The 13,125-nt window shown below is 41.2% G+C and overlaps 1 protein-coding gene across 4 annotated transcripts in view; it reads right to left on the reverse strand.

The window, feature by feature from the left end:
* The window catches only part of TCAIM (T cell activation inhibitor, mitochondrial), a 60,767-nt gene extending 52,212 nt beyond the window's left edge, over positions 1-8,555 (reverse strand). For 3 of the 4 annotated variants that reach the window (XR_004275077.1, XM_032298094.1, XM_032298092.1), the window contains exon 1: positions 7,861-8,232. The gene's annotated coding sequence lies outside the window, so the exon portion shown is untranslated. Of the gene's footprint in view, positions 1-7,860; positions 8,233-8,370 lie in introns of those variants that run through there. The other variant, XM_032298093.1, reaches the window with a different exon arrangement.
* Positions 8,556-13,125: the final 4,570 nt, after the last annotated feature.

Raw genomic sequence — 13,125 nt, forward strand, 5'->3', positions numbered from 1 at the left:
TGTGTGTGTGTGTGTGTGTGTGTGTGTGTGTGTGTGTGTGTGTGTGTAGCAGCCAATATATGTGAAAACAAAGTAACCTAATGAAACATAATTGTCATTAATAGAATGAGAGAAAATTTGAAAGGAAAAATCAGAAATATCTTTTTAAAAAGTACATTCTCAAACAAAAACAGATATTTCATTTCTAGGTTGAATGATGTGGCAAAAGTTTCTGAGATACAGAATGTGTTTATAGATATCCACTTAAATATTTAAAAGGTGGCCCAGGTGCAGTGGCTCACACCTGTAATCCCAGCACTTTGGGAGGCTGAGACAGGAGGATCACCTGAGGTCAGGGGTTTGAGACTAGCCTGGCACACACAGCTAAACCCCGTCTCTACTAAAAATATAAAAATTAGCCAGGTGTGGCGGCAGAAGCCTGTAATCCAAGCTACTTGGGAGGCTGAGGCAGCAGAATCGCTTGAACCCAGAAGGCAGAGGTTGCAGTGAGCCAAGATCATGCCACTGCACTCCAGCCTGAACAACAGAGCAAGACTGTCTCAAAAATAAAAAAAAATATTAAAAAGGCAATTTTATTTAACCATGCACATTGATATTTTGTTTGAGACAAATACACAGATAACAAAACACTTCTACCACTTCAAAGAGTTCTAAGATCAAATGAAGATACAATGAGGATAAAAAATAAAAAACCATTTGGGGCCAGGCACAGTGACTCATGCCTATAATCCCAGCACTTTGGGAGGCCGAGGCGGGCAGATGACCCGAGATCAGGAGTTTGAGACCAGACTGGCCAACATGGAGAAACCCCGTCTCTACCAAAAACACAAAAATTAGCTGGCCATTGTGGTGTGCGCCTGTAGTCCCAGCTCCTCGGGAGGCTGAGGCAGAAGAATGGCTTCAACCTGGGAGGCAGGTGTTGCAGTGAGCCAAGATCATACCATTGCACTCCAGCCTGGGCGACAGAGTGAGATTCTGTCTCAAAAAACAAAACAAAACAAAATTTGGACTATTTGAAGTTTCAATGTTACCTGTGAGGAACTGAATTCCCACCAAACTTCATCATAAGGTAAACAAAATAATCTAGATTTAGTTAAGATAGCACAAGTGCAAGCCCTCAAGCTTGCAAAGAAAAAAAAGACTAGAAAAATATGCAATCTATAACAATGGCTATCACTAGGTGGTAGGATATTAAATGTTTAATTTTGTTTCTTATTTCCTAGATTATTTACAACAAACACGTGAAATATATTCTTTAAAAAAAATCAGGCCGGGCGTGGTGGCTCACATCTGTAATCCAAGCACTTTGGAGGCCAAGGCGGGTGGATCACCTGAGGTCGGGAGTTCAAGACCAACCTGACCAACATGGTGAAACCCCGTCTTAAAAAAAAAAAAATCATCTGCATATGATGGTTCTCACTTGCAACCCCCGTAATTCAGGAAACTGCAGCAGGTGTATTGCTTGAGGCCAGGAGTTCAAGACCAGCCTCTGGGCAACATAGTGAGACGTTGTCTCTAAAAAACAAAAAAGTAGTTGGCTGGTGGTGTGTGTTTGTAGCCTCAGACTCTCAGGAAGCTGAGGTGAGGATGGCTTGACTCTGGGAAGTAGAGACTACAGTGAGCTGCAGTTGTGCCACTGTACTCCAGCCTGGGAGTGAGACCAGTGTCTCAAAAGAAAAAAAAAAAAGAAAGAAAGAAAAAGAAGGAAGTAGGGCCTTTAGGAGGTAATAAGGTCATTAGTGCCCTTATAAAAAGTCCTGTTCTCTGATCAGAGCTATCAAAAAAAGGCAAATTACAAAAAAGGAAAATGAAAAAAGCCCCAGAGAGCTGCCTTGCCCCCTACCATGTGAAGTTACAGTAAGACAACAAATCTGCAGACTTCTCGAAGTTGGATTTCCCAGACTCCAGAACTGCGAGAAATAAGTTTCTGTTGTTTTTAAGCTATCTAATTTATGATAGTTTGACACAGCAGCTGAACAGACTAAGATAGTATCCTTAACAACTTTTAATCATGGAGGATGAAGTTTGTTGTGTGTAAAATGGAATTATGTAGCATATCTGAGAAACATTTCTAAGGCTGGGTGTGGTGGCTCATGCCTGTAATCCTAGCACTTTGGGAGGCCATTGAGGCCAGGAATTCAAGACCAGCCTGGACAACATGGCAAAACCCCATCTTCTAAAAATACAAAATTAGATGGGTGTGGTGACACATGCCTATAATCCCAGCTACTTGGGAGCAGCATGAGAATTGCTTGAGCCTGGGAGGTAGGGGCTGCAGTGAGCTGAGATTGCACCACAGCACTCCAGCCTGGGAAATGGAGTGAGACTGTCTTTAAAAAAAAAAAAAGCATTTCCATCAAAAAGAATAAAAAATAAAATTACATTTCTGCAAAGTACTAGGTCTTCAGTTATTCAGTTATTCAGAAAAATTAATTCATCTACTATTCACTTTGTAATCATAGAGTATAAGTAAACTACTACTGAGCAATGACTAATAAAGGACATTAGTGCTTGGACATGTGACAATAGATTTTCCCAGCAAAAATAAAATGTTAAATACAAATCTAAACATTAAATCGTGGTTTCCAGATTTCAAAAGAGAGCATTAAAAAAAATTACAGGTTGAGAATTTGGTGTTTTCTACCTGCTTATTTTATGAGTAAGCTATTTGCTAAAAAGTATTACACTACAGTACAGTAATAGAATTAGAATTTAGGCCTTTTCCTGTCTAAAATGGTAGCCAGCCACTAGCCACATGTAGCTACTGAGCACTTGAAATGTGGGTAGTCTAATGTACCCACTGGATTTAAAAGATTTAGTACAAAGAATGGAAAGTATCTCAGCAATAATTTTTTATATTGGTTATGTGTTGAAATTATAATTTATTAATTTCAATTTTACTTTTTAAAAAGTAAAACATTGCTGAGCACAGTGGCTCATGCCTGTAATCCCAGCATTTTGGAAGTCTGAGGCTGGCAGATCACTTGTGGTCAGGAGTTTGAGACCATCCTGGCCAACATGATGAAACCCCGTCTCTACTAAAAATACAAAAAAATTAGTTGAACATGTTGGTGCACGCCTGTAATCCCAGCTAGTTGGGAGGCTGAGGCAGGAGAATTTCTTGAACCTGATAGGTGGAGGCTGCAGCGAGCTGAGAATACGCCACTGCACTCTAGCCTGCGTGGCTAAGCGAGACTCCGTTTCGAAAAATAAAAAGGTAAAACATCTAGTTTTAATTGTCTTTAGCAATATACTATTAGAAAATTTCAAATTATATCTGAGGCTTACATTCTATTTTTATTGGACTGTGCTGATCTAAACACTTTAAGTTAATGTAACTCTTAAAGTAGGTAGTTTGTACAATGGTTAAGAAAGGGAGGCTTAGGGAGCTTGAGATCTGTATTAAAATCTTGACATCTTCAGTGACTGTGGGTGAGCAAGGGCAAGTTACATTACCTTCTGGAGTCTGTTTCCTCATCTCTTAAATAACACAAATGGTTAAGAAAAGTCTGTTGTACTACCAAAACATACATATATACATATTCATTCCATTCATTCATTCATTCATTTGGAGACACAGTCTTGCTCTTGTCGCCCATGTTGTAGTACAGTGGCATGATCTCTGCTCACTGAAACCTCTGCCTCCCAGGTTCAAGTGATTCTCCTGCCTCAGCTTCCTGAGTAGCTGGGATTACTGTTGCCTGCCACCACGCCCAGCTAATTTTTGCATATTTAGCAGAGATGGGGTTTCTCCATATTTGCCAGGCTGGTCTCAAACTCCTGACCTCAGGTGATCCACCCATCTCGGCCTCCCAAAGTGGTGGGATTATAAGTTTGAGCCACTGTGTCTGGCTCCAAAATGTTTCTTTAATGTGAATTAGCTTATGTGCAATTGGTCAATAGGGGAAAGATATTATACATGCATTTCCCCCAACATATTACTGATTTGAAGTGACCAGAGGTGGGCTTTCCACAATTAAAAAAAAGGCTTTAGTGATATGTAAAAGCCTTAAGGAAAAAAATAAAATGTCCCAGCTGTTCTTTCTTCTGGTTTAAGATGATGTTTAGTGGCTTCATGTCTGGCTACATTTTCCACTTCATCAAACCATCTGGTAATATGCTAGGATAAATAAAAAAGCTAGAGATTTCCAAGTCTTTTTTTAAAAAAATGTGATTGATAAATCAGGCTACTCCTAGATTAGAATGTTAATTTTGATAAAACTGGTCTAAACTAGATTTAATTGTACTAGTATGTTTATTAGGGTTATGGTTTTTGTTAGGGCTCTTATAAAATTTTGTTAAGTTTTGAGTGGTGTGTTTTTTCTCCATAAACTGTTATTTTGCTTATTGTTTGGCAGAATATCAGGATTTCCAAAAATGCACGTATGGCATTACAGCAGAAACATCTGGAAATATATAAACATACTGTCCCCATTCCAAACTGCCTTTTAATTCTGAATTTTAAGTTTTCATTAACTGAGAGAATACTTTGAGCTAACACAACGCTACTCTGCTAGACAGGAGTACAGTTTAGTCAATGAAATTAGTGAATATTTTATTGAATTTTGTCTTTATTTAAAAAATTACAATTCTAGTACTAGTAATAAAGAATACAAAAATAAATACAAATGAGAAAACGATATCTGTATTGCTATTTGGTCCGTATCTGATGCTCACTGGACAGATAAAATGCTAGAAATATTCAATAAGACTTTTCTAAAAGGTGAAATCTAATTTAGAACCTAATAATGATGTTTTAGTTCTCTGGTTGTGGAATCCCACATCTGACTTTGTGTACATGTTTTTGGGGGTCCATTACTTATGAAAGTAGGGGCTATCTTTTTCACAGGATTTTTGTGAAGCTTAAGTGAAATAATATGCATAAGGCATTTAGCCACATTTGGTAAACAGAAAATTCATAAAAATGACAACTATTATTATGTCAGAGTATATTTAAAAAAATGGCATAATTCTTTTTTCCACCTAATGTCGGATCACATGTTAAACATTCAGTTAAATACATTTTATCTGAAAACAAATTTTGAAAAACTTTGTTGAAAAATGCAGAATTACCACAATCAATAAGGAGTCAATGTCTGAAAGTCTTAAAAAATACAAGGTAGTAGGCAATTTTGCCAAGGCTATATACAGTTCAAAAAGTACAAATGAATAACCTAATTTCTTAAAATTTTCTCTAGAAAAATACTTTTAATTCATCAGGATTAAAAAATAGCTGATTGTTTATTTTTACTATTTGAAAACAAAGTTAGCACTTACTAATAAATAAAAACACAAGTTTTGATGGAGTAGCATTTATCTCTTCAAAATAAAAACCTGAAGTGAGTATAGTAAAGTCATATTGTGCTGTGGGAATTGCCTTTTTTATGAATTAATACTTTTTAAAGACAGTGTTCCTGGGGCATGGAGAAACAACAAGAGCAACAGAGGAGAAATGACAGGGAATGTGACTTTTCCTTTTTCCAGCAATTCTCCTCTCCCACAATGGTAGCTAGTTCCTATTTCTAGAGGAAAATGCCTATATACATAAAATATATTCAGTTAATAATTCTGTGATCCATTCAACAAAATTATGGCTCTAAGATGATCACTATACAAATCATTGGAGAAAATTAAAAATATATTTTCGGGTTCTGTTTAAGAATAAGAATGAATAGCCAATGTTTTCCTTTGGAGTCCTATGAGCTCTTTTTTAAGAATGGGCTCTGAAAACTAAGTGACAGATCAAGATCCAGTTTTAGAAAACAGGAAAGGGATACGGTAGGGAAGAGAGAAAGAAACAACTCTTAGGGCAGTGGTTCTCAAAGCAGCAACAGCATGAGTGAGAAATGCAAATTATCAGGTCCCACCCTAGTTCTGCAGAATCAGAAACTGGGTGGGATTCAGGAATCTGTTTTAACACATTTGGGGGGATTCTGATGCGAACTCAAGTTTGAGAACCGCTCTATTAGGGGATCCTGATTCTATGACCACAGAGGATTCTGGGGCATCTGTTAATGTTTACCCTTTAATTCTTTAAAAATAATTTAATATGAACTTGGATCTTTAGATACCCAATTTATGCTAAAAATCAAAGGAGGATTTCAAGTTTTTGCTTGAATTAGTTGTTTCCTGCATGGCTTATGTACTTTTCAGATTAAAAATTAAAATTCTAAGTAAAGACAATGTTAGAGTCCAGCAGGTTGGCAGGCATGGCTGTTTACCCCTTCATAAAGACCAGATCTTGGGTTAGTCTTCAACCCTGTAAGTCCAGAACCCAATTTTATCACTTCAAGGCAGAAATATGCGGGCCTTGGGAAAGCTAAATCAGAAGGCCTGACTGATAACTAGAAAGTCAACTTTTAAATTTACTTTGAGATTGTAACTGCTAATATGACTATAAGATTCAGATCTAATGTTCTTCTTTCCGGGCTAGCTACACAGAAAATCAAATTACTATCGGCTGACTGAGGACACACTGCTTCAGAGTAGAGTTGGGTGCTCTCATTTAGACACTAGCTCCGAAAGCCTGGGGCATCAACATCAACTGCAGGCTCCTAGTCTTCAGGCAAATTCTTACATAGGTGGTTCCTGCCCATAGGGCACTTAGCCCATTGTAATTCCATTTGGAAAATGCTATAAAACAACTAAAGAGGTTGCACTGTCCTATCAGACTTGAGAGGCACACTGAGTCCTTAACTCACCCATTCATTACCACTTATGGGCCAGGTCCTGCGTAAAGCATAGGGACTAGAAAAATATTAAGACAATTCTAACACTCAAAGGACTTTTAGAGGGAGGGGAGAGTGTAAAACTATATATTACTTCATAACTATAAAACGATGCAGTAAATGCAATAATACAAACATACACGGAATATGAGAAACTCCCAGATGCTACACTTAAAATGGGGTGGTGGACGCTCAGGAAGGTCTTCTCTAAGGAGATGGTGCCCTTCCCGGATGGGGGCAGAAGACCGGGAAAGATACAATTTATTCACCATTGTAATGATTACTTTGTAATGACTGTAAATGTAAACCATTGTAAATGATTACTTCAATGTACTTAATAGTGATATTAGCTTTTTTCATAAAATGAAAATTTCTAATTTTACCTAAAATCTGTGCTAAGTGAGGCATTAAATCTTCTGTGCAGTTTCAAACCGAATTTGGTGGAAAGATATGTAAATCGGTGAAAAATCCAAATTATGAAAGAGTACAAAACGGTTTTGTTTTGCTTAAATTACTTTCGACTAACACAGAAAGAATAACTAAAAGTGTGTGCCAAACAGAGCTCTCAGGATTGAGCTTTGACCATTTGGCACAATTTTTATTTGAAAGTAATTTATCTGAACAAAATTAATCTCATGCCACTCTCATTTGAACAGTGACTTCCCTTAATGACTATCTCGTAAGGTTTCTGAAAGCAGTTTGTTATGCCAACGAGGGATAGAAGCGGTAATTTTCATGGTTTTCCAGTTTAACATGTACTTCTTAGAGTACGGGGAAAAGGCAAAGAAAAAGCAAAAGCAGGAAATACTATTAGATAAATTAGCCTAGATTCTGTGGCTTCCTTTTCTAAATCTCTTGCTATGAGATTTAAGTTCGTAACAATTTCCTGTAAATAAAGACCTCGGTAAAACGTTAACTCGCAAACAATAAAACCTAAATCGTCTCTGCATTCTCATTTTCAAAGCGAGTGAAAATATAGATGCGATGCGGTTACTGCGGCCCCTGGCACTCTGCCTCAATTCAAAAGTTAGCACGCTGCGCTAAGGTGGCTCTGAGCAATCCCCTCAGACCCCGCTTCCCCCCGAGGGGAGCAAGAATGCACCACCGGAGCCCCTCCCCTCCTACTCCTTACAGTTCCAGCACCGGTCCGACGCGAGGGCTTTGTCCGACCTGTTCCACCTCCCACCCAGTACACCAGGAGCGAGGACAGTCGCTCCTCCCGCAGGGCTGTGCGGGCGCGCCTGCGCACAGGGGCGCCAGCCGGCCAACCAGGGCGCGCCGCACCGCCCGGCGTTCCCACCTGCCCTCGCCCCACTGGGCGACAGGCTCTGACGGGCTCCTAGCCTCAGTGCTCTCTTAGCTTCCCCTAACCCTGAATTCTCAGCTGGGCACGCACAGCTCCACCCGCCCCCGCGCTCCGGCGACAGCAGAACGCTCAAGGCAAGCCCGGGCAGGGGGACGGGCTGCAGGTGACGCCCTCGTTGGGCTGCAGCGTGCCAGGCCTTCCCCCGACAGCGCCTGCGCGCAACCGGGGCGCGGATTCAACCTTCGGTGGTGCCCTGCCCCTAGCTGACGTCAGCACCCTGGTGACGGCTCCACCTTCCTCGCGCGCTCTGAGGTCCCCGCTTCTCCGCGTCCTTACCGGCCTCCCTGAGGGCTCTCGGCGTGCTCGGCTGAAAGCTTTAGGAGGCGTGAGTTAGCGCTCCAACTAGGCCGGAAGGAATCGGAAAATGATTGGCCAGCAGGTGGTGGGTCCTGACCCAAGGCCGGCAGGGAACGGAGGAGGGCAACCGAGCACGCGTTGGATCCTGGGGAGGAAAGGGAAAGCGGGTGCTGGAGGACGCGCGCACGCGCCGTACGGTCCCTCGCTCCGGGCGCCCTGGGGGCAAGCGAGGCTCTGCTGGACTCCTGGAGCTGGTGCCGGGGGACAACTCAGTGGAGAGCCTCGAATTTTAAATGTCTCATTTAAGTATCCCTTTTGGTTTTCGTTGTATAAATATAGCTAACTTTTAAACGTTTGTTTTCCGGCCTACGTTGACTTTGGCCCTTTCAACACTTTTTTTTTTTTGAGACGGCGTTTCACTCATGTTACCCAGGCTGGAGTGCAATGGTGCGATCTCGGCTCACCGCAACCTCCGCCTCCTGGGTTCAGGCAATTCTCCTGCCTCAGCCTCCTGAGTAGCTGGGATTACAGGCACGCGCCACCATGCCCAGCTGATTTTTTGTATTTTTAGTAGAGACGGGGTTTCACCATGTTGACCAGGATGGTCTCGATCTCTTGACCTCGTAATCCACCCGCCTCGGCCTCCCAAAGTGCTGGGATTACAGGCTTGAGCCACCGCGCCCGGCCTCAACACTTATTTTTAAACGTTAAGCATTCTCCAGTCAGCATGAGCATTTTACTGTTTTTATTTTGTTCCTGTAACTTTGATTTTACCCCCAGAAACTGCCACAGATAAAATCAAGCAAACAGAATTGAGAACTAAGATCGCCTGGTGGCCATCAAGCAGACCATCCTTAGGCAAAAACTCCTCACTTGGGGAATTTAGAAGTAACTAAACTTCCCTGTTACCTAAAGCCAGCATCTGGTACCAGGCTTCTTCCCCCCAAATTTAAAAGTAACTAGAATTTCTAAACTAACTAGAATCTCCAGAATGCACGCGTGTCAAAACTCATTATGCACCTCTTGCCATCTGCTCCATGCCCCAATCATCCCCCGCCCCTGCCATCCAGATACGCTATCACCCTCACATACTTGCACAGAAGTTACACATGCGCCACTAGTACAGAGTCCTCAGAAAATTCCCCCACGTATTTTGCCTCTCCACAAGGTGGTAAATGGAGATTTGGGAACAATTCCAGTTCATGTCCCTTTTTCAATGTCTGATCTTTGGCAAATTCAATCCAAGTTGGGTTTAGTCAGGATCCCTCTAAGTTCATTCTAGAATGTTGGGCTTTATTGCCTTTGATTCAACCTGGCAAAACACATTTGTAGGTATTATTTGCTGTTCCTAAGAAGAAAAATAACGCATATGGTCTTTAGCTCAAGCTTGGGCGGACAAAGCTCAGCTGGCAACCCTAATAATAGACGTGAGGCAGAAGCTGTCCATGACGCAGAACCCAATTGGCAATACCAGGCTGCCAATGCCAGCCCAAACAGAGATGGTCAGACAAGATTATATGATAACTGGTTAGAAGGAAAAAGACTGTAATAAAACCTGTTAATTTTTCTAAATTATGAGAGATCACTCAGGAGCCAAGAACCCTACCCTTTTGTCCAAGCTACACTGATGGACACCATACATAAATATACAAATTTAGACTCTGAAAGCCCTTAGGGCCAATCCTTTCTGGCCATATATTTTATAAGTCAGGCTTCCCCAGACATCAGACAAAAACTCCAAAAATGAGAGCAAGGCCCATAAACTCCCTTTCATACTTTATTAAAAGCAGCCGTTAAGGTTTTCAATAACCAGGAGGAAACATCAAAAAGGAAAAAAAAAGGCTCAATTAGAGGAGGAAAAATGCTGTCACCAAGCTAATTACAGTGAGACAGCTAATGCTCATTCTTTTTTGTTAGCCAATAACCCCAAGGCTCATCCCCATAACACTAACAGAACAGGGAGGCCTGTCATTACTGCAGGAATCAAGGACACTGAAGTTGAGAATGTCCCAAACCTCCAGGTTACAAGCCATCCCTGGGACCCTGTCCTCACTGCAAACAGGATCCGTCCTCACTGCAAATTGGAAGTGTCCTTCCCTCCCTCGTTAAGGCAGGCCACTTCTTCCTTCAAGGCTATGACAACCACAGCCTCACCAACCTACCTGACAAGGGGGTCCTGCAGAATGAGGGTGAGGGTGAGGGCAAGGGCAAGGGCAAGCACCTCTAACTCTATTCCTGGATTATGATCAAGTCTCTGAAATGTCAGTCATCCATGCTCTAGATGACTGATGGGGCCTTGAAGCCATCCAGGCCCCTGTATTTTCCATCGCTATGGATGAGCACAGGGTAAATCTGATTGTGGCTGAATATGAGTAACAGGTAATATTATTCATAGATACAAGGACCAGTTATTCAGCTTTAAACATTTACTATGGCCCAATATGCCAGTCCTCCATTTTCCTCATGGGCATTGATGGAAAACCCCAATGAGGCTGTTTCACACAGCTACTTCCTGGTAAAATGAAAGGCTATTCCTTTACTCCTTTTTAGCCAAGCTGCCCTGTTCCATTTTTAGGTTGTGACTTACAAAATTACAGGCTAATTTACAGCTAAGGTCCCACCATCTAGCTGTATTAACACTTCACCAAAACAGTTCCTGCAGCTTCTTCCAGGTAGTAATTTACTTCAGTATGTGGATGACTTACTAATCTGTAGTACTAACAAGGCTGTTCCAGACCAAAATACAGTATTAGTACTAAACAAACTTGCTAATTGTGGGTACGAAGTATCTCTTTCTAAAGCACAAATATCCACACAAAGGGTTCAATTTTGGGGTCTATTTTAATCCCCATTGAAAAAAACCTTTGCAGTGCTTGTAAAGATCTTAAACACTACAACTGTGGCAACTAAACAGCTTCAATCATTTTTGGATAAGGCTGGGTTTTGCAGAATATGGATTCCTTCCTTTGGGTTCATAGCAAAACCTGTATATGAAGCCTTCAAGGGAACTGAGGAATAGCTTGTATTCTGGACTAATAATATGAGGCACGCTCTAAACACTTTAAAACAGGCTTTAATCTCGGCCCTGACCTCAGCCCTACCAGATCTGACTAAGCCTTCCTTTTTGTATGTACACAAACAAAAGGGAATAACTGGGAGTCTTTGCCCAAGATTAAGGGGCCCTCTAAGGGCCAAGTGCCCTATAGCATATTTTTAAAAAGACTTTAGACCTAGTATCCCAGGGATGGCTTAAGAGCCTTAGCAGCAGTGGCCTCTTAGTCCAAGAAGTCTTAAAAATGTATTACCTGCACCTCCTGTATTTAAACGCTTTTCAAGCTTTGGCCCTATCCCACCTTGATAATTCTCTTCATTATGATGATTGTACTCTGGGTACAATAGCTACGGCCCAAATCACTGTCTTAAACATAACTTCCAATCTAGAATCTCATTCTAGAAGAAAAAGGGCCCTAGGACTTACTGTTGGAGTAGTGGGAATCATTACAACTCTTGCTCCTTGGGAAAACTGTACTTATCTTGAAATTACACTATGGGAACTTACTGCCTCCCTGGAAATAGCTTAGCAAAAACTAGGACAAGTTTATCGGCACTAGAAAAGTATTTAGACTCACTAGCAGGAAAGGTTTTTTGATAATAGAAGAGCTGTAGATTACTTCCTAGCTGAAAAGGAGTCTGTCATTAACAAAATTTTTGTGCTGTCATTAACAAAATCTTGTTGCACCTACATTAATGTGTCTGAAGAAGTGGAAACTGATGTCCAAGAAATTTTCAAACAAACCACATGGCTACATACACTTTCTCAAAGTAACCCAAACTAGGACAAAAATCACCTGGCTTCTCCCATTCCTTGGACCTTTATTCCTCATCATTCTTATTCTAATATTTGGTCCCTGGCTCTTTAATGCTGTGATTAAGCTTCTATTTTCCAGAATACAATGATTCACCTGCAGATGATTATATAATCCCAATACCAGCCTGCAACAGCAACTTCCACTTATATGGAGTCTCTTAATAGAATCCAGTGTATCCCTGTCCAATAAGTTTTTCATGAGCTTCATGACAGCAAGAAAGGGAAAAACGCAACTTATCCCCTCAATGCTCCCTTTCAGCAGGAAGTAGCCAGACAGACTTGATACCCCTCCTCACTGTGCCGATTTCCCTTTCCTGAAACCTGAATAGGCAGCAGGTACACAGGAGCATGGGGGGATAGAAAAGGTAAAAGATGTGACCAAGATATCTGTCAGAGGGAAAATGAGGACAGTGAAGATCACCTGGTGGCCATCAAGCAGACTATCTGCAGGCAAAATTTCTTACCTGAGGAATTTAGAAGTAATTAGACTTCCTCATCAAAAGCTGGCATCTGGTACCAGGCTTCTTTCCCCCAAATTTGAAAGTAACTAGAGTTTCTATACATCTCCAAATGCATGCATGTCAAAACTCATTGTGAAACCCTTGGTAACATCAAGGCACCAAAATATCTACAAATATAATCATTTATCATTACCTACATGGCTAATATGGTCCAAATTACCCTTAAGCTCCTGCTTTAAGGTCTACAAATACGCCTAAGAAAAAATCCACTGAGGCGAGCTCAGTCCTCTCTTGCTGAAGCACCCTGCTGCATCTTTCTGCAGCTTTCTATCTAATGAAACTTCCTTTTCAAACCTATACTGTCAGTAAATTCTTCTTACTTCCTTTTCAAACCTATGCTGTTGT

This window comes from Sapajus apella, unplaced genomic scaffold (genome assembly GCF_009761245.1).
Source record: "Sapajus apella isolate SASKATOON/1434 unplaced genomic scaffold, GSC_monkey_1.0 scaffold38, whole genome shotgun sequence".
NCBI classification, from domain to species: domain Eukaryota; kingdom Metazoa; phylum Chordata; class Mammalia; order Primates; family Cebidae; genus Sapajus; species Sapajus apella.